The sequence below is a fragment of the Diceros bicornis genome, chromosome 36 (genome assembly GCF_020826845.1).
Source record: "Diceros bicornis minor isolate mBicDic1 chromosome 36, mDicBic1.mat.cur, whole genome shotgun sequence".
In the NCBI taxonomy this organism is placed as follows: Eukaryota; Metazoa; Chordata; class Mammalia; order Perissodactyla; family Rhinocerotidae; genus Diceros; species Diceros bicornis.
This window is the reverse complement of record NC_080775.1, coordinates 5,987,923-6,011,158: the sequence shown is the minus strand read 5'-3', so window position 1 is coordinate 6,011,158 and position 23,236 is coordinate 5,987,923. Positions and strand designations below refer to the sequence as shown.

Here is a 23,236-nt window from a genome sequence, read left to right as displayed (position 1 = left end):
TCCCCACAAAAAGAGGAGGATTGGCATGGATGTTAGCTCAGGGCTGATCTTCCTCAAAAAAAAAAAAAATATATATATATATATACAGATTTAGTTCCTTCAATTTTTGAAAATACTGAATTCAGATATCTAAATCTCATTGTTAAATCAATCAGAAAAAATCACATTTTATTTTTCAATTCAACTCAACTTTTTTTTTTTTTTTTTGGTGAGTGAGATTAGCCCTGAGCTAAAATCTGTGCCCATCGTCCTCTATTTCGTATATACATTGCTGCCACTGCATGGCTTGATGAATAGTGTGTCGGTCCACACCCGAGATATGAAATTTCGAATGCTACGGCCCTGAAGTGGAGCACATGAAGTTGACCACTGCCCCACCAGACCGGCTTCAATAACTCAACATTTCAGTACATGTCCTTATGACAACCAAATCATTTCTGCAATATATATATATATGTTTATTTTTGTGAGGAAGATCGGCCATGAGCTAACATCTGCCAATCCTCCTCTTTTTTTACTGAGGAAGACTGGCCCTGGGCTAACATCCATGCTCATCTTCCTCTACTTTATATGGGACGCCGCCACAGCATGGCTCGACAAGCTGTGCGTTGGTGTGCGCCCAGGATCCGAACCTGAGAACCCTGGGCCGCCGCAGTGGAGCACGCGCACTTAACCACTTGCGCCACCGGGCTGGCCCCTGGAATATATTTTTAAGGTGAGTGACATGTAGATGGGTAGAAGACAGATAGATAGATAGATAGATAGACAGATAGAAAGATAAGGCACTGAGTGTTCCATAAAATTTTCCCCAGGGTGAGATAATGAGCTTCCTGCTTTTACATTTCTACCAAAGATCTGTCTGCTGTGCTACTAATGGACTCTCCATTAAGGGCTATGCATCATCAAATAAAAATGAATATGGACTTAAATAAGAGAGACTTTATTAAAAATGGAGAACTCTCTGAATGTAACATCTTTAAGTGTCTTAAAGATCAATCAGAAAGAATTTTCTTGTATAGGGAAGAGTAAATACCACTCTAAAGAGAATGGTGTTTAGGGGTTGGGATGAGCAGGTGATATGCTTCAAGAGCTGTTAAAGGAATACTTTCTCTGGAGGGCAGCAGATTCTTGGAGAAAATGTTGCAGGGGTTTGCTATTCCTTCCAATGCTTGCTTAAGTTAAAGGCTTTCAAATTCTAGGGGTTGTGGGGAAGGAAAACTGGAACAAAGTTTTATCAAATCAGCAGGTATATTTTCCCAATAGTCCAACTGTCCCTTTGGAAAAAACGGGGGTTTTCTTTTCTATCACAAGAAATTCACTTGGAAAGATTTGCGATTGATGAGTTGTGAGCCATTCTTTTCTACAGTGGAGAGAGATGGAGAGGGAGTGGGGAAGGAGAGGTGGAGAACCCAGGTAGAAGAGTTCTCAGGCCAGTACACCTGGAAACCGACGACAAGGAAGGCTTCCCTGGATGTTTTCTTTGTCTCCATCCAGTTGGAAAGTCCTTAAGTTCCCAGGGAGAAGCCAGTTGATTTAGACAAAGCTTAATGAGATTCTCTCCTTCATTTCAGGTTTTTGACTTTGAATTGACTCCAGACACATGAAGGCATTTGATGATGTCAACTGAAATTTCTGTTATGAAAAATTACTATTGTAAATGACCTGTAGATTGTTTTCACAGTTTATTTTCTGTAGAATGCAGGTTAACAGAGGAACTAAGTTGCCCTAAATCAGGAAGACAGGCCTTATTGCCTGTGTAGAAGTAAAACAGGAGCTTCCTGTAGACTCAGACCAGAGGTCACCCAGGGCTCAGTCTGTGACCCAAAAGAAACATGAGTGGACCCAGGACAGGCCATAAGTAAAGTGGCTAGAGTTTGCATCATGGTGAATTCACTACTTTATGTCCCTAATCTCTGTGTCTGGTGAGCTTCCACACAGCGCTGACTTATCCATTCAATGCAGAAGGCACAGTGCCTACAACCCACTACCTTTTATGGGCCTATGAAATGTTTCATTTTTTATTCTTTTTAAAATAGGAGAATAAATGACTATATTAGTAATGCCTATGTAATAATGAATCCAGTCTGGATTCTATGTCTTTTTATCCTAACACAACCATAAAGTGTAACATTAGTATTTTTATGGAGGAGTGGGCCCACTAAGGCAGATGTGCATAGGTACTATGACAGTCATACCATGACCTTGCTTCCATTTCCTCTCCTAAGTATCCTGTGGCATTTCTTAATAGGTCTTCCTTTTCCAAGACATCATCCATTTCTTCCAAATTTATTCCTATATTGGCCTCTTTTCCCATCATAACTTCCATTTCCTCAGCTGTGTGACGTCACCAAATTGAATTATAAATGGATCATGAAATTAATTGACCCTAATGTTAGTGAATGATGTGTCCTTAGTGGCATACACTAAGATAAGATCTCTGGATTGCTCAAGCCTTACTGCAGGGTGGCCTTTGTCCATCAGCAGACTATCCCCTGTGAACCTCTACCTCATTTGACTTTGACTTGTTCACAAACATAGCATTCCACTTGCTCAGTTTTCAAGAGTATCTCAAGATGAATAGAAATAAGGCTCATGAAACTGAGAAGTTTGGAAGAGAGTTTAGAGATAAGGGGAATAAAATTTGAGTTATAGAATAAAGATCTAGTTCCAAAAGAAAGATCTCAAAACTCTCCTTCTTACTTATAAAACTACATCACGTTCCCATGAAGTTAACTTTTCTATTCACAAAGGCTTTTATGTGCAAGCCTATGATCTCCTTCATTAGGCTGTGAATGCCTGGTCTCACTCATCTTTGTGGTCCTATGTCAACAGCACAGCTCCTGTCTCATAGAATTGTTCATAATGCACTCTTCAATGACATTGAATTGAAAAGGATGAATTTAAAATGGAAAAGAAGAACATGGAATGAAATTAAACAAGTGTAAATATTGATGATTGAATAACAAGTATTCTCATAAATTTTAAATTTAGAAAACTGTAATCACATTTTGTATGGTTATGTAGGTGTACATGTTGTCTCCTCAATAGACTAGAAGTTCCTTAATGGAGGGCCCCTGGATTGTTGAGAGTGCTTAGTACACATTTGTTGAATGAAATTGTGTAAAAGACAAGCAAAATCCTTACCATGATCATTCTCTATGGCTGGGGACAAAAGTTACACCTGGGGTGAAATGACCACAAATTTTAACATAGTTCTTACATATAAATGCATATAAATTCTAATCTACATCAAACTGCATGACATTTTGGCATTTATGGTCCCTGAGAATGTTAAGGAATTGGGTATGCAGGTGGAGTTTGCACATGGACAGGGAGCCTGCAATCTCCCTGTATGTTGAGGTAGAAGAAGGGATATGTTTGTAAATTTAGTTTACAACCATCTGCTAGATGATGTGAAGACACAGTTAATACATTAATATCCCTCTTTCTCTTTCAATGCTGTTGATCACCTTTACTATCCATATTATGAGGAATATTGACCATGAGCTCTATCAGAATTCCCTGCTTGTAAGGATGTGGAGAGGATTTCTGTTCTTGATGGAGTTGATTTAAAGCAGAATCTCTAGTACAGGTTGCTGGCATTTATTTTTTTTTAATTTCTTTTTTGTTTCATTTTATGAAATAATAAAGACTTTAAAATAAGGATGGTTACTTTTCCTGATTGTTAAAATAATACATTCAAATTACAAAAAAAAAGTTGAAAATAGAAAGGAATAGATAGAGAATAAAAATAACTTGTAATTAGCCCATTTAAAAATTCTTGAGATTATTGACTTCAGCATCATGGTGGAGTGAGCTGTTCCCTCTGCCTCTCCCCTCTGTCACAACTAAACAGGCATTCATCAACCAAAATAGAATTCCATGCACAGGACAACAGGACACCTGAGAGATTCATGCATCTATACATCTGAGGGTGGGTGGATGGATCCCCGGGAAGAAGTGGAACTTGATGAGTACACCCCTCTCCCTCCCTATAGGCAGTGAACCAGGTCACAGATCCTCACACAGCAGCTGATGTGACCACAAGAGGAGGCAGGGAAGCCCAGCCATCACATGAACTCACTCAGAAGGGTAGCCTGCTCCACAGGAATGCCCAACATGCATGGTGGGCCCCACATTGGAATGCTCCCCACTGAGTGGTGGCAATTCAGCCCTTGAGATGGAGCCCCTCCCATCCAGCACAGTAGTTAAGTTGAACTGCCCACTAGTGCAGTGCTGGTCCCTACATGAAAGAAAGCTCCCCTCCTGCCTAGTTCACTAGCTCACCTTGTCCCTTCCACCCACTGAGAGTGACGCACTGAGAAGCTGTACCCAGCCTACACAAAAGCAGAGCAGTCCGACTGTCACAACTTCCAGCAGATAGGGTGGGATCAGAAAAAAACTCCTGGTACCCCCAACAGCGGCAGTTGGAATCTGCAACCTGATACTACCACAAATGCACCAGCAAAAGGATCAATTCATCAAGCACCCTGACGATTTACAGTAACTCTTCAAAGCAGAAGCAAAATGACATCTCCAGACACCAATTTTTAAGTCGTAGAAATTTACAATCTAAATGACAGAAAATTTAAAATAGTTGTTTTAAGGAAACACAATGGGTTACAAGAAAACTCAGAAAGACAGTTCAATGAGCTCAGGAATAAAATTAATGAGCAGAAGGATTATTTCACCAAAAGATTGAAACCCTTAAAAAAACTATAAAGAAATTCTGGATAAGAGGAACACAATTAATGAGATAAAAAGTAATCTAGAAACCATAAAAATTAGAGCTGCTCTTATGGAGGAGATAATAGGTGACCTAGAAGATAGAAATCTAGAAATGGAGGAAGAAAGAGAACTAAGATTTTAAAAAAATGAAGAAATTCTTTGAGAAATATCAAACACAATTAGGAAAAGCAACATAAGGATTATAGGTATCCCAGAGGGTGAAGAGAGGGAAAAGGAGCAGAGACTTCTTTCAAAGAAAAAATAGGTGAGAACTTCCCAAACCTGGGAAAGGAACTGGACTTATAAGTACATGAAGAGACTGGAACTCCTAATTATGTCAATGCAAAAAGACCTTCTCTAAGGCCTATAATATTAAAATTGGCAAAAGTCAAAGACAATGAAAAACAATATTAAGAGCAGCAAGGCAGAAGAAAATAACCTACAAAGGAACCCCTATCAGACTTTCAGCAGAAGCTTTGGCAGAAACTGTACAGACTAAGGGAGAGGAGAATGATATATTCAAAATAATTAAAGACAAAATATTTTAGCCAAGAATATTTTATGCAGCAAACTATCCTTCAGGTAGGACAAAGAAATAAAAGCTTTCATAGATAAACAAAAGCTTAGGGAGTTCATCACCACTAGACCTCCCGTACAAGAAACAATGGAGGAAGCCCTCCCATCTGAGAAAAAAGACTAAGGTTTACAAAGCTTTGAGCAAGAAAATAAATGAACAGATAAAATCAGAAAATTGCAGCTATCAGAACAGGTTAGTACAACTTAATTATAACAAAAGATAAAGGGAAGGAAAGCGTCAAAAATAACTATAAACTCTTTAATTAAGTCACAAACTAACAACACAAAAAAGAATAATTTTGACAACAATAATGCAGAAGGAGAAGAGCAAAAGGATGGAACAATCTTAGGTTAATGGAGATAAGAAGCTATCAGAAAATGTACTATCTCATGTATGAGATCTTTTATACAAACTTCAAGGTAACCACTAAACAAAAAATCAAAGCAGAGCCACAATTCATACCAAAAGAGAGAACTGAGAAAACCTCCACAGAAAACCACCGAACTGAATTGGCAGTCAGAAATACAAGGGAAAAGAAACAATAGAAATATAGAACACCAGGAATACAAGAGACAAAATGGCAGTATTAAGCCCTTATATATCAATAATCACTCTAATTGTCAGTGGATTGAATTCTCCAATCAAAAGACAGAGTGGCTGGATGGATTAAGAAACAAGACCCAACAAGGCCTCTAGGAAACATATCTCAGCTCTAAATACAAACGTAGGCTCAGAGAGAAAGGATGGAAGATGATACTCGAAACAAATGGCAAGCAAGAGAAAGCAGGTGTTGTCATACTTATATCAGGCAAAGCTGACTTAAAAAAAAGAATGAGAGACGAAGAGAGGCAGTATAGAATGATAAAAGGATAAAAAGGACATTCACCAAGAGGACATTACACCTATGAATATATATGCACCTAACACAAGAGCAGCAAGTTATACAAAGCAACTACAAACAGACCTAAAGGGAGAAATTGACAACAACACAATAACAGTAGGGGACCTCAACACTCCACTTACATCAATGGATAGATCATCCAGACAGAAGTCAACAAAGAAACGGTGGCCTTGTATGAAACACTAGACCAGATGTACTTAAAAGATATATATCGAACATTCTATCCCAAAACAGCAAAATACACATTCTTCTCAAGTATACATGGAACATTCTCAAAGATAGGCTATATATTGGGAAGAAAAGTAAGCCTCAAAACAATTAAGAAGATTGAAATCAAATAATGCATATTTTCCTACAACAATGCTATCAAAATAGAAATCCACTGCAAGAAAAAAGCTGACAAAGTTGCAAATATGTGGAGACTAAACAACATGCTACTGAACAACCAATGGATCAATGAAAAAAATCAAAGGAAAAATAAAAAAATACATGGAAACAAGTAAAAATGAATACACAACATGCCAAGTCTTATGGAATGCTGCAAAAGTGGTACTAAAAGTGAAATGTATAGCAATACAGACCTACCTCAACAAACAAGAAATATCTCAAATAAGCAATCTTAAACTACATCTTACAGAACTAGAAAAAGAAGAACAAAGACCAAATTCAGCTAGAGGAGAGAAATGATAAAACTTAGAGCAGAAATAAATTAAATAGAGACTAAAATACAGTAGAAAGGATCAATGAAACTAAGAGCTGGTTCTTTGAGAAGATAAACGAAGTTGACAAACTCTTAGCCAGCCTCACAAAGAGAAAAAGAGAGCAGGCTCAAATAAATAAAATTAAAACTGAAAGAGGAGAAATTGCAGGAGATACCACAGAAATACAAAGGATTATAAAAGAATATTATGAAAAACTATATGCCAAAAAATTGGATAACCTAGAAGAAGTGGATAAATTCTTATTTTCATACACCCTCCCAAAACTGAATCAACAAGAAATAGAGAATCTGAATAGACCAATCACAAGTAAAGAGATTTAAACAGTGATCAAAAACCTCCCCAAAAACAAAAGCCCAGGACCAGGTAGCTTCTCTGGAGAATTCTACCAAACATTAAAAGAAGATTAAATACCTATCCTTCTCAAACTATTCCAAAAATTTGAAGAAAATGGAACTCTTCCTAACTCATCCACGTGGCCAACGTTACCCTGATATCAAATCCAGACAAGGACAATACTAATAAGGAAAATTACAGGCCAATATCCCTGATGAATATTGATACAAAATTCTCAACAAAATATTGCCAAAGAGAATACAGTGATACATTAAAAGGATCATACACCGTGACCAAGTGAAATTCATACCAGGGACACAGGAATGGTTCAACATCCACAAATCAATCTGTGTGATATACCACATTAAGAAAATGAGGAATAAAAATCACATGATCATTTCAATAGATGCAAGGAAAGCATTTGACAAGATTGAATAAACATTTGATTTGTGATAAAAAAAAATCTATAAAATGGCTATAGAAGGAAAGTACCTCAACATAATAAAGGCCACATATGGCAAATCCACAGCCAATGTCATACTTAATGGTAAAAATCTGAAAGTCATCTCTCTGAGTACAGGAACAAGACAAGGGTGTCAACTCACCACTCCTATTCAAAAGAGTACTGGAGATTTTGGCCAGAGCAATTAGGCAAGAAAAAAATGTGGTATCCAAATTGGAGAGGATGAAGTAAAACTCTCATTGTTTTCTGACAAAATGATTCTATATGTAGAAAACCCTAAAGAATCCACCAGAAAACTGTAAGAAATAATCAACAATTGCATCAAATTTGCAGGGTACAAAATCAACTTACAAAAATCAGTTTCATTTCTATACACTAATAACAAACTAATAGAAAGAGAAGTATACAATCCCATTTATAATCACAATGAAAAGAATAAAATATTTAGGAATAAATTTAACAAAGGAGGTGAAAGACCTATACACCATACACCTACACGCTAAAAGTATAAGACATTATTGAACTAAATCAAAGAAGACAGAAAGAAATGGAAATATATCCCATGCTCATAGACTGTGAGAATAAACATATATAAAATGTCCATATTACCTAAAGCAATCTACAGATTCAATGCAATCCCTATCAGAATCCCAATGACATTCTTCATGGAAATAGAACAAAGAATCCTAAAATTTATATGTAACAACAGAAGACCCTGAATAGCTAAAGAAATCCAGAGAGAAAAGAACAAAGCTGGAGGCATCACAATCTCTGACTTCAAAATATACTACAAAGCTATAGTAATCAAAACAGCATGGTACTGGGACAAAAACAGACACACAGATCATTGGGAAGAGATTAAAAGTCCAGGAATAAAACCACACATTTAGTAAAGCTAATCTCAATAAAAGAGCTAAGAACATACAGCGGAGAAGGAGAAGTCTCTTCAATAGCTGGTGTTGAGAAAACTGGACAACCACAAGCAAAAGAATGAAAGTAGACCATTATCTTACACCATACACAAAAATTAACTCAAAATGGATTAAAGACTTGAAGGTAAGACCTGAAACCATAAAACTCCTAGAAGAAAATATAAGCAGTAGACTCTTGGATACCGGTCTTAGCAGCATCTTTTCAAATACCATGTCTACTCAGGCAAGGCAAACCAAAAAAAAAATAAATAAATAAACAAATGGGACTACATAAGACTAAAAAGATTCTGCAAGGCAAAGGAAACCATAAACAAAATGAAAAGACAACCCACCAGCTGGGGAACATATTTGAAAATCACATATCAGAGAAGATGTTAATTTCCAAAATATATACAGAACTCGTACAACTCAACAACCAAAACACAAACAACTCAAGCAAAAAAAATGCACAGAGGATATGAACAGCTATTTTTCCACAGAGATATACAGATGACCAACAGGCACATGAAAAGAAGTTCAATATCACTAATTATTAGGGAAATGTGAATCAAAACTACAATGTGATATCACCTTACAACTGTCAGAATAGCTATAATTATCAAGACAAAAAATAACAAACGTTGGAGAAGATGTGGAGAGAAGGGAACTCTCATACACTGCTGGTGGGAGTGCAAACTGGTGCAGCCACTATGGAAAACAGTATGGAGATTCCTCAAAAAATCAAGGATAGAACTACCATGTGATCCAGCTATTCCACTGCTGGGTATTTATCCAAAGAACTTGAAAACACCAATTTGTAAAGGTACATGCACCCCTGTGTTCATTGCAGCGTTATTCACAATAGCCAAGACTTGGAAGCAACCTAAGTGCCCATCAAGGGACGAATGGATAAAGAACATGTGGTATATATACACAATGGAATACTACTCAGCCATAAGAAACAATGAAATCCAGGCATTTGTGACAACATGGATGGACATTGAGGGTATAATGCAAAGTGAAATAAGTCAGAGGGAGAAGGTCAAATACCGTGTGATTTCCCTCATTAAGTAGTAGATAATAACAACAAGAAACAAACACATAGGGACCGAGATTGGATTGGTGGTTACCAGAGGGGAAGGGGGAGGGAGGCGGGTGAAAGGGATAATTCGGTACACGTGTGTGGTGATGGGTTGTAATTAGTATTTTGGTGGTGAACGTGATGTAATCTATGCAGAAATAGAAGTACAATGAGGTACACCTGAAATTTTTACAATGTTATAAACCAATGTTACTGCAATAAACAAAAAAAAATTGTTTAAAAAGTGGAGGAACAAGCAAATGAGACTGAGAAGGAAGAGCTAGTGAGGGCCAAGGGAAAGCAGGAGATTGTTCTGTCTTGGAAGGCAAATGAAGGAGTTGTTTCAAGGAGAAGAGTCAAATGTTACAAATAGGACAAATAAGATGAGGACTGAAAACTGACAATTGGACTGGAATCTAATACTCAGAATGGAGTGTGACTGGAACAAAGGTTAGAACATGGAAAGGTTAGACAATAGCCTTTTACAACGGTGATGTTAATTTACTTGGAAAGAGAGAAGTATGTAACTATTTTTTTAAGGCTGACATCATCTTGACTCTATTATCTTGCCCAGTTCTCCATACACTCTCTTCATGGTCTTTGTTTATAATTCCTTCCCAGGATATGTTGACACCAACCTTGTTCTTAGAGACAATTCAAGATTCTCCGTGCTTTGATATCCTCAGTCCTGAGAGTTTCTACTTGTACACACACTACACGAATCACTACTCTCATGTTTACCTCTTACAAATGCTTCAGCTCTGAAATCTTAACTTTTAGTACAATCCACTCCAATCAATTCTCTTACTCTGTGGTTTCTACTACACTTCAATCTATCAAGGTCTTGATTTATCATAAATTGTAGTCACTGAGTCTCTTTTTCCCCTTTCATCCTTTCAGTTCCCACAGAAAGGCACATATTCAAATTAGGTTCAGTAATAAATTAAATTTAAACTAAATCAGACTCCACTCATTCTCTCTACATTTGTCCTTTAAAGAGATTTGCTGCAGGGTGAGGCCTCCTGGCTCTTTCACCTCTTAATCTGCCCTTACACCAATCATACAAGACATGATTCTACAACAAAGACAATGTCTCTGCTTTTGTTAATGTGGATCCTTTTATCTGAAGCTAGGACCTGAGGCCCATTGGAGATTCTTATTTGTTTGACTGTAGTAAAGCCTAGGCTTCCTTATGTTTTATAGGCTCACCAAGTAGTTCTAATGTGGTCGAGGTCTGAAACATCTAACCTAAAGGCCATCAGGTTCTCACTGTGGTTTCAGTGGTAAAGTTGTTTGCCTTTCCAACACCCATTGTACTCCAAATGTTTTGATTAGGTCACTCATGTTCACTCCATTGACCTTGACATGTCACCTTTGGAAGAGGACTGTGACCCAATCCGGTCCAATGACACATGAAAGAAACTGTGCTGGGTGGTTTCTAAGAGAATTTCCTTCACTTATTAAAAGAGCTGGCCACTTTCCTCTGGCTGGATGTGTCCTGTTGAGATGTGAGTTCTGAAATTGGTGCACTGTCTTCACTGAGCCTAAGGATGATGCCAATACACAGAAGAAGGAAGAGCCAAGAGAATATCATAGAAGACCTGGACCTCTTTTTGCCCACTCAGCATTGGCCCTTCCTCACGACTTCCTGTTATGGGGTAACACATTTCTGTGGGGTTTAAGCCAATTTGAGATACATTTTTTTTGACCTGGTTGTATCCTAATAAAATCAGTCATAGAAGTTAATAATTTTCCCTTTACAACTCCCTGTACTATGCATCTAACTCCCTGCACTATGCATCTAACTCCCTGCACTATGCACCAGCCAGGAGTTTCAGAATCTGTGGAAATTGCTGAGTCATCTTCTGAGAGCAGAAGCCCCAGTGGATTCTAAGAGTTTTACAATAGTATTGGTTCATTTTAAAATAAAAAATGATGCAGTAGAAAGAGTGATTTCAGAAAGAGCCCTAGCTTTTCCTTCACTCGTCTTGAGGTCACATTCAGGAACCATTTTGTTCTTCAGACAGAACCTCTCTGACACAGTAGTGAGTGAAGCGGATTTTATCTCAAATTCCATGGGTTATGAATTTCATCAAACACCATAATTCAAACTTCGTAAGTATCTGCTTAGACATCTCTGTTTTTTCCCTCAAATTCCTCCCAGGGAAACAATAGTGCCTCATACCTGCTCTCCACCCTCCCTCCCTTCCATCCCTCCTCCCGTACAGCCTCCACCATTTCCTTACTTTTCCAAAGCAATGCAATTTGACCTTTGGCCTGAACAGCCCCTCAGCCCTCCACCCTATACCCATAAGCCTCTGTCAAAGTCAAATGTACTCTATTTTTCTTCCCACAGAACACCATATGACCCCCCTTTCCCCCAGATAATTCATTAAACAAAACAGGTCACTTCCTATGGACAAGTACCCCTGGAACATGACTTTATTTATTTTTTAAACCATGTCCATATACCCTTTGCTCAGCAAATATTTCCTGTTCTCTGCCCACTGGCAGTTCACTTATTGGGAATGAGTGAGGAGAAATCAAACAGTTATTGACTGGTGAACACAGAAAATATGTACATATAACTTCAGGATGTCCTCTTATTCTCCCTCTCCTGTAGGACTGGGAAATCCTGAGGTCTCTTGACATACAGTTTCCTCGTTCAGCCTGATTGTATAAACTGGGGAAAGTCTGAATCCCCATCAACTCCAATTAATCCGGACTGGTCAAGCACAAGCCCCAGTGGACCAGCCAGTTTCTCCAGTGAACTTTGGGAGGTTGGAGGATTCTAACTGCTCATTGTATTAATAGAGGACTGTCTGGCCAGGGCCCTCTGTGACACAGGGCTCATTTTACAAGTCAGAGACTTCCCTAGTCTCCCCAAAGGGGCAGCACACTGTTGATATAAAGTAAACAATAACCATTCTATAGATGAGAGATAAGGTGAGCTTTGCTTGAGCAAAGCTGAGAATTGTAAACCAGGAATTTAGTTTCCAGGAAAGAAGAAAGCCTTCAGGAGAAGCATGGTTTTCGATACAGTTTTATACCTTTTTAGGACAAAGAACATGCATTAAACATGTCCAGGACACATATTCAAAGTTTCAAAAAGGTTTTAGTTGCAAATTCGCAGGTCCAGGAAAGGGAATCCTCAGGAGTACTAATATGAGTATTACCCATACTGCTGGGCATAGGAGGTGAAAGTATGCATTCTTATCTTCAGTGAGTGCATACTTTTCCTTTGAGATAACATTTAATGGACTCTTTACTTTAATGGTTAAAGCAGATGTACAATATATGTTTGATAGGCCATAAGTCAGGCCTCTTTAGCTCAAACCCAAACAGTGTTGAACCAGAATAGCTACCACATAACTCAATATGTTAAAAATCTCTTTTCAACACTGGAGCTTGGGTCCCTTCTGTCCTTCCTTCTAAGTGTCTGGGTCCAGTGAAGGCAGAAGTTGCTAAGCATCCCAGGATTTACATCCTGTTTCCAGTCTTCACCAGATGCCCTTCCTTCCCACAACCCATCCAATTTCACAACATCCTGGAAGTCCCTGGTTGTACTTTGCACATGTGGGACCAGCCTGTTATAGAGGGGGGACATTAATGCCTGATAGCCACAGTCATACTATTTGTAATGAAACCTTCCAGATTGGAGATAAACTAGAGGTGCAGCTCCTGACCAAGATCCTGGCTTGCTCAAGGAGTCCTCAGTGGTGGTGAAATTGGTTCTCCTGGTATCTCCCTACACCTGTATCTCCTTCAGTCCAAGCCCATGCTGGAGCCAAATCCACACATAGGTCTTCTTTCCTATGAGTAGCCAGGGTCAACTCCATGGTTATTTCCTTGTAAATCCCCAGGTAGGCACAGGAATCTGAACTTTTGTAAGAGCCTTAGAGTAGAAATAAATGTGGCTATTTTGTAGACTGGTATTTGGGATTCCTTTTTAAAGACTTTGACTAGCTTATGTTATTCCTTGTAAACATCCCATGATGCCCACCAGGCATCTTCTATAAGGCTTTCCCTGCTTCTCCTTTTTAAGGAATTTTAACATCCGTGATGCCTTGGGATATTGTCTGACCATTCCCTGTTTTAACCTCTGCCCCAGGCTCACTGCACTCTGAGTATTAGGTTCTGAATAAACAAAGGAAGGAATCACTGGTAGGAGTCATAAAGGATGGGAGCAGGACACGTGCTCTTAGGGTAAGTTCATAAGGCTGATGGAAACAAGGGGCAATGGAGGAGGCTATGCCAGGTAGAGCCAGCAGCTGAAACTAATGCACAGCTACAAAAATCCATCCTAGATCTCAGAACAGTTTTTTATTGCCAAAAAGATTCAAAGACTCAAGATAGAAAAATGAGAAGGAGAAACAAGTTCTTGATACAGGGAAAAAGATAGTGAAATTAAGGGTGAGCACTCCTAGGGCGTTTTGTCATATGTATGCTTGGGAGCAGGAGTTAGTCTTTGTTCAAGAAATTCTGAAAGTCTTTTTGATAAAATGAAGGGTGAGGTATTTAACTAAAGTCCTATAGTGGAATTAGTGTTTAGAAACGACCAGTCTACTGATTATTTTGCATCTTGTAAAGTAAGTCTGACATAATTGTCAAGGACAAATTGACATGGTTAATTTTATTTTTTAACTTAAGAGTCAAGGATGAACAATACTGAAAAGTAAATTCAAACTCCTGTAGCTTGCATGACGTTTCTGCATGCTATCCTGTAAGATATGCCTGCAGAGACCTGAAAGAATTATAAGACAGTTAGTGGCTTGATTCTAAATCCTTTTTGGGATCTTTGGCCTCTGCAATCCCAGCCCCACTGATCTTGTTGTGGTTAATACAAATAAAGAATGCTGGCGCCTTGTCTTCTACTCGGCTCACAGTTGGGGAAAGGAAGGAAAGACAGAGTCAGGTTATCCAAGACTGTGGACAGTGAGGGTCCTCAACCATAGTTGTTCTGTGACACTGAATGATGGAAACTTTATGCCTGAGCTTGGATTTGGCACTTTTGCTTCAGATGAAGTAAGTGGAGCCCAGGGGACTGGAGGGTTGAACGCAAACAACCTTTAAATGTGGTCAGCAGACAGCCCCCGATCCCCCGTGTCTAGTACTCTTTGGGTGACTTGGAAGGACTCATTTGAGCTTCCATTTCACCATCTCTAACTTTGCACTAAATGGGATGACAAGTTGCTGACTCTGGGGAAAGAGAGGGTGGTAATTTTGAGGGTGGATTATCATTATTATTATTTTGGTTATTTAACATATATTGAATACTTATCATGTATTTTAAGTAATTTCCATGCATTACCTTTAGTTCTTCAAAGCTCTCTTAGGTAAACTATTCTTCTTCTTACTTCTTACACATGTAAAATCTAGGCTGCTCTTCCTGCACTCATCTGCTGCCTCAGTCAGAGTCACTCTGTTCTTTGTTAGAAACTCCTGACGGGCACCGGGCACAGGAGGGAAGGACAAGTAACGTGACTAGTTTGTAGCAGCTTTGCTGTGGGTTGCTCAGGGCCTGAAGTATTTGCCACACAATTTTCCAAAGCTTTCCTCTCTTCACGTGAGAAGCCACTATTATTCCAAGTGCCAGGTATTTAGAAAAGAAGACTTAGGTGGCATAAAGTAACAATGGAGACAGAATTGTGCTTCTCACCAAATGTATTCTTCACACAACTGCAATGCACTTGTAGTGTCAAACTCTGGTCACAGTAAGGTAGGGGAAGCTTTGGGGTTGTTTGGGAGGGATTGTGCCCTTAAGTTACAAAGAGCAATACGTTCCCTCTTGGTAGAGCTATGACATGAAATATCAATAGCTAATAGCTGTCAGACAGGACCAGTTTGCTTGCAGTGACATAATTTACCATTGTATACACCATTATAGCTTAAGCATAGTGTATGTCTTACGTATGTTATATCCAACTTTTGTTACTATTGTTAAAGACAGAAAAGGACCACAGAGAATAGAATAAATAGGCAGTCCCATGGGATCCTATAATGATAAATCCAGCTCTCTGTAGCCCTATATAGTAATGTTGTCTCAAGAGACTGTGAAAAGAGGTGGCGATTCATATATAGAATGTTATCAGTCTCAATAAAGATAAATTTCTGCTTCCATCTCCAGTTAGATAGAGAGTTTAATGTTGTCAAATTGCCCCCCAGGAGCTGGCTTGTCTCCTCAAGGAACACTACTTTACCAAGACTCAGAGTCAGTCTCTGCTGCTGCTGACAGGTCACCCATCTCAAAACAGTAGGAAGTTAAACTATGTTGGGGAGAAATAGCCCATATAATTGGCCCATGCACAGTCTTAATCTCTTGCATCATGGCTATTCCATTCACAGGCCCATTGTGTAAGTACTGGAGTGGTCAGGTAGAGGCTAAGTAGCATCCAGTTGACAAGACTTCCTCTTTACCTAATTATTGAGAGCTTCTCCTGAAGATTCTGCTTGTCATAGAAATCCCCCAGGCAGAGTTGTAGGTGCTCACAATTGGAAGTCTTGATCAGTGTACACGGATATGTTGAGTGCCAAGATGATATAGGTAGAGTGACAACTGTGTCTGTCACAAGAACAGACCCTGTATAGGACATTTTCCATTTCATTCTCCTCACCACCTTTCTGAAAATTAACTATTGTTCTTCCTTTAATCCCATTGGCACACTTTGTTTTTTAAAATGTTTTTCAGCTTTATTAGGATAAAGTTGACAAATAAAATTCTGAGATGATTAAAGTATATGACATGATGATTTGGTATAAGTATACATTGTGAAATGATTCCCCTCATCAAGTTTAACACATCCATCACTTCATATTTTCATCTTTTTTTTTTTTTCTGGAGAGAACATTTAAATTCTATTCTCTTAGCAATCTTTAATTATATAATACAGTGTTATCAACTATAGTTACTGTGTTATACATTAGATCCTCAGACTTTACTTGTTTTATAGATGAAAATTTGTACTATTTTACCAGCCTCTCCTCTTTTCCCCCAACCCTTAGCCCCTGGAAACCACTTTTCCACTCTCTTTTTCTATGAATTGGAATGTTTTTTCAGATTTCACCAAGCAGTATTTGTCTTTCTCTATCTGACATATTTCACTTACTATAATACCGTCCAGCTTCGTCTATATTGTTGCAGATGACTTGCTTCCCTTCTTGTTCAAAGCTGAATAACGTTCCATTGTGTGTGTGTGTATATATATACATACATGGGAGTACAGATATCTCTTCGAGATAGTGATTTTATTTCCTCTAGAAAAATACCCAGATGTGGCATTGCTGGATGTTATGATAATTCTATTTTTAATCTCTTGAGGCACCTCCACACTGTTTTCCTCAGAGTCTGTACCAATTTACATGCCAACAAACAATGCACAAGTGTTCCCTTTTATCCACATCCTTGCTAGTATTTGTTATGTCTTGAATTTTGGTTATAGCCATCCTAACAGGTGGCAGGTGATATCTCATTGTGGTCTTGCTTTGCATTTCCCTGATGGTTGGTGATGTTGAGCATCTTCTTAGGTGCCCATTGGCCATCTGTATGTCTACTTTGGAAAAATGTCTTTTCAGGTCCTTTGTCCATTTTTAAATTGGGTTGTTCATTTATTCTTTCTGCTATTGATTTGTATGGGTTCCTTGTATATTTAGAATATTAACCCCTTATCAGATATGTGATTAGCAAATATTTTCTCCCATTCCATAGGTTGCCATTTAATTTTATTGATAGTTTCCTTTACTCTGCAGAAACATTTTATTTTAATGTAGATGTAGCCTGGCCTGTTTATTTTTGCATTTATTGCTTTTGCTATTGCTTGGTGTCAAATCCAAAATATGATTGCCAACATCAAAATTAAGGAGCTTACAGCTACACTTTCTTTTAGGAGTTTTAAGCATGTCTTCTTTTGTTAATGGTTAAATCCCCTAGATCCCTTCAGGATCTAGCATAATGTCAGTCACACAGAAGGCACTTAATAAATGCTTGTTGCATAAATGTTGAATGAGAACACCTGGGGAATGAAGGATAAAAAAACAATCATAAATGACTTTAAGAGCTCAGTTGGGTAAAACTGGATGGGGGATGTACTAGTGTTATTGACTCATTTCCAATTCTAAGCTAAACATAGATGCTGATATCTATATCTATATCCTGCGAATGTACATCTATATCTATATCAATATCTATACCTATAACTAACTATATCTCTCTACATCTGTATCTGTAAAAGTTTTCTCAAGGTGTCAGATGTTTTCCTGCTAGTTACTCCCTTACAATGAATTATTTATTGATTGATACTTGATTTTCTGTATTCCATGCTGAAGCCCATTTCATGAATTCGTTACAGATTAGAGGTCATATTGGGGTTAAGTCTGTGCCCCCCAAGGACAGGTTTGTTACCAAGGCATGCACCATCAAACAGTAGAACAGGAGACGTGGAGAAACAGCTGGTGAAAACGCTATGCAGGAAATAAGTGGCTTCTCTTTGAGTTCGGTGGATTGCAAACAATCCTTATTCATATTTTATAGATTCCTAAGAGCAAGTCTAGAGAGGCCACCAAAGTGGCTATTGACGTAGATTTCCGTCACGTCAACTCGGCATTCCTCTGTCAAAATGGGGAGAAGACTGGCAAGGCCCTTCGAGAGAAGATGGAAGATGGTACTGTGAAGAGAGAAGATATATTAATCTACACCATGAAGGTGCTGTGAGCAGAGTGACAAGAGTGTGCTGTCAGATCAGATATGTTATGTTGAGGAAAAAAAAAAGAAACACTTTGGTCTTAGTTTGAATAATTTATTTATCTCCTAAAACCTTGTACAGGTCTATTATAGAAAAACAGAAAACAGAAAAGGGTTGCTTTGCCCTGAAATGTGTTAAAGGTGGGACCCAGTTGCTCAACTTCTCTGAATATCATTTGGTATTCATATGTGAAACACAAATAATGATACTTTTCTTCTTTATCTGTTGTATGGATTGACTGAACCGCTGTGGAGTGAGTCCACTCCTTTTATTCTTCAGCAGTTTCTCTCAGGACATATCCAAGTGAGGCTGAGACATTTTTCAGAAAAGGGAGCCAGGCTAAGAAATACTTTTTTCAAGTCAGCATTGAGTTTGCTGAAATGTGTACAATTTTCTTAGGTGGAAAATCCTGCTTCCAACGTCAAGAGTGCTGAGATCTCTACAGAAAGAGCCTATGTATTTGACATCAGTGGTAACATTGTTCTTAGAGTGTGGGCCTCTCAACAGAGCTGTTTCCAGGCATTTATTATATGGGATAGTAGGTTCCATTTACCCTTGCCTGACATTTCTTGACTCTCCTTCCAGAGCTGACTTTTCTAATTGCTATTTAGGTTGCTTTTCCTGGGCCATCTGAGTATTATTCACAGTTTTCTTAGGGTCACTCAAAAAAGTCTCAGTTCCCATTAAGGACCTCATTTATACTAAGTCACATAAATTTAGTCCCAGTGCCTCTTATATGTAGACCACCACAGTGGTTTGTTACTCGCTTCTCAACCTTTTAAACATAAGGTTTAATTTGGGTCCCCAAATGTGGGAAATCATAAGCCATATTTTTATGTCTTTTGGTCACTGCAGCTTTGGGATACTTTCCTTGGCTACGATTGGTTCAACCAGCCCTGGAATGATCACTGAAGAAACTTGGACTTGACTTCGTAGATCTTTTCATCATTTATGTGCCAATTGCTATGAAGATCAGCTTCTGCTTTTCCTTGTTATGCCCAAGTGTATTTCATTGCTGCTACTGCACCTCCATTCTCTCACTCCAGCTGGGTTTTCTGGGTTCTTTCTGAGAGAGGTAGGTTTGAGTGTGGTGGATAGAATTGCTAAATGATTTAGATGTCACCTTTACAGTTGTGTCACTTCACCCTCAAGAAATTTTTAATCCTTATCCCATAGCCTTCAGAAGGATTGAGATTCAATGATCTCACTGCCTTCACCTCAGAGTTGAAAACACCACCTAACATGTCTAAGTGATATGCTTCTGTCTGTAGTCTCTTAGCGGTTAGGGTCCTCAAGAATGTTCAGTCACAACAGAATGCAGAGATATAATAGGAAATCCCTACCTCTTTAGGACAATAGTCCCTCCCATATGGACCTCTCAGTCTCAATCAAGAAGGAGGTACCATGGGATGGTCCATATTACACAACTGGACTCCTTTGGACTTCATTGATCCAACCTCTTATCACAGTGGATGTTCACTGAGCACACCTGCTGTTCTCACTATCTCTGAGTTGGGTTATCATAAACTGGAGCTAAAACACATTGCTCATTAGTAAATGTAAATCCTGTCTTCCAAACCAGCTTGTCCCTTGGAAATAAAATCAATTCTAACTGTAAAAGAATTCATTTTTAGTAAAATTCAGTGGTGGGTGTGCATAGGAGGGTAGAGGTTATTGGGAGAGATGCACTTTGCTATAGTCTCTCAAGTGCTTCTGATCTTACTTCCCTCTGTGTCTTCTCTTACACAACACACACACACACACACACACACGTACATATGCACACAAACACTCAGATTAGCCTCTTGAAGGTTTTGTGACCAAGCTCCTTAGGCATCAGGAAAGTAATTCTTTACAAAAAGAAAAATAAAAGCCTCTTCTTCAGCCTCTCTCCTCTCTGTATTCTAGCCTGCAGAGGAGCTTGTGCCAAAGGATGCCAATGGGGAAACTATTTTACATACAGTGGAGTTTTGTGACATATGGGAGATAAGTACTGACACTGTCACCCAAGGGTGCAGAGTGACAAAGTGGAAATCACTGGATGGGGGAGTCAGAAGAAATGGGTTCTGGTCCCATCAGTTGTCTGCCCTCAGCCATGTCACTGCCTTGCTCTGTACCATGGTGCTCTCATCTGTAAAGGAAGGGAGCTGAATGGGATGACCGCTAAGGCCTATTTTTCATCTAAACTTCTATGGTTCTAATTAGGAGTTTCTTTGCCCCACTGATCAGGTTGAGCCTTGGAGCCCTATAAGGGGATTTTCAGAGCAAACTCAAGAGGTGTTAGAGCTCCATCCCAGGACAGACAAACAGGCCCATGAAGGCAGGGAAAGCTGTATATGACTTAGCAGAGAGGTGGACTGCAGGAGAATGAATCCTGCCCTTGTGTAGCCTTTCCCATCATGTTTTTCACCATGCTAGGAAAGTGGAAGCAACTAAACCCTCTAGTAGGATAACCTGAGAGTTTCTCTTTGCCTTTGACTCTGACACCTTTTGTTAAGAACTATTAGAAGCCTAACCAGCAAAAAATACATATGGAAGAAGATAGGGAGGGGAATTGAAAAGCATCTTCATGTCAATTTATCATCCTGGGTGTGCATTTAATAGAAGCAAGGAGACAAAGTACTTGTGCATAGCAATAAACAACATTAGGAAATAACGCATCCAAGTGATAAAACGAGTTCTGTCAAATTGTGATATATGTGATAACAGGTCTCCAGTTTTTAAAATGTTCAATATCAAATGAAAGGGCCAAACTACACAAAAAGTTCACCACACATTTCCATTCTCCCTCTGGAGAAATGTAAAGAGGCAGGTTTAACCAAGACCATCGAGTTGTCCAATTTCAATCACAAGCAGCTAGAGATGATCCTGAACAAGCCAGAGCTCAAGTACAGGCCCATTTGCAACCAGGTGAGCCTGGAGCCCACTGGGGCTTCCTTGCTTTCTTCTCTTCATTCCCTCTTCCTTAAGTAACAGTCCACAAGTTCCTGGCTTGAGGTAACTGTGTAATGACAGTGGCTCCATGGGACATCCAAGTGGAGATGCTGAGTTGGCAGTTGGCAATACTGGTCTGGAGCTCAGGAAGGAGGTCAGGGCTAGAGGTACAGATTTTGGAGTCGTTGCTTTATGGATCATTATTAAACTCACAGAAGTGGATTTGTTCTGGGAAAGTTCATAGAATGAACAGGATGAGGGCAGGAAAGTCAACATTTAAGGATCAGGGAAAGAGGCACTGTTTAGGAGATTGAAGAGGAGTTGCTGGACAGGGAGAGAGAAAATGAGGAGAGTGTGGTGTCAGCAAAGTTAAAGAAGAGAGATGGATATGTTTGCAGGAGCCATAGGGTGGACCCTGCTAAGGAGCAGCCAATCCAAACAGGGATGGAAACAGTTATTGGATTTAATGACATGGAGCTCATGGAACCTCACAGGAGCAGTTACAGAGAGGAGAGAGAAAAAGTCGGAGAGGAAAGCAAAGGAATGGAAAGGGAGGAAATAGAGAAATCATAATGAGAAGAAACAATTTCTAAAAATAGCACACAATGCTGCCATTTTTTAAACACTGTGATGTTGTAAATCAGTTTGAAAATTTTGTAAGAGACCATTCAAATATTTATATGCTTTGTCATTGTTATTTCATTTCTAAGAATCTATTTATAAAAAATAATTCAAAATATGTCCCTTCTTTTTTCTCTCCTCCTCTTCCTTCTTTTTCTCTTTCTCTCCAATTTATTTGTGAAAGAAATTAAGCTTTTTTTCCTTCAACTTTTCCAACACAATTGATGTTACTGATTGATCTGGGGATATGGTTTTATATGATACTGTGTTTTGTACCCCTGTAAATTGGAGGTTATGTCTAAAGACTTGATCACATATGTATGTCATTGTGAATTCATAAATTTTAACAAATATGATGTTTTCCCTTTCAATGTAGTTATCTTTCCTATTGGTGATCAAATTGTCACCATTTTATTCCCTCTTCCGGTGAGTTCCTGAGTCCTTTGACATGCCTCATTTTCTTTCCTATATTCTTCACTTTCTAGAGCGTGTGACGTTCTAGGCTCCATTTGTGGCTTTTCTCCGAGAGCTGTAATCAGCCATTTTTTCTAAGCACTCTTGATTTCTGTTCGTACGAAATGGCATTTAGAGGTTACAACCTGGTTGTATGAGTGTTCAGTCTTTTTAAACACTTACCAAATTCAAGGCTGTCCAATTCTAGGTGGTTGTAGGGAAGGAAAAATCTGACTAAAGTTTGTTAAAGTCAGCAGGTATTCTGTCCAGATTGTCCAACTCTCCCTTTGTTTGGAAAAAGGGTATATTTTTCCTTTCTGTCGAAAGCAATTCACTTGGAAAGATTGAGGATTGATGAGTTGTGAGCCTTTCTTCTGTGAAGTGGAGAGACGGAGAAGGAGTGGGAAAGGAGAGGTGGAGAACACAGGCAGAACAGTTCTTAGTCCAGTACACCTGGAAGCTGAGCACAGAGAGGGCTTCCCTGGACGCTCTCCTTCTTCCATCCAGCTGGAAAGTCCTCAAGTTCCCAGGTAGAAGCCAGCTGCCTCGGGGGAGAGTTTACTGTGATCCTCTCCTTCATTACAGGGTTTTTACTTTGAATTGACTCCAGAAGACATGAAAGCAATTGACGGCCTCAACAGAAAATTCTGATATGCTCAATTACTCCTGTAACTGACCTGTAGATTGTTTTCACAGGTTTTTTTCTGAAGCATACAGGTTAGCAGAGGAACTAAGCTTATCTAAATCAGGAAGACAGGCCTGATTTCTGGTGTA

At 38.9% G+C, this 23,236-nt stretch overlaps 1 pseudogene; it reads left to right on the top strand.

The window, feature by feature from the left end:
* LOC131398885 (aldo-keto reductase family 1 member C15-like) overlaps nt 1–23,236 on the top strand; it is a 45,551-nt pseudogene that overhangs the window by 1,908 nt on the left and 20,407 nt on the right.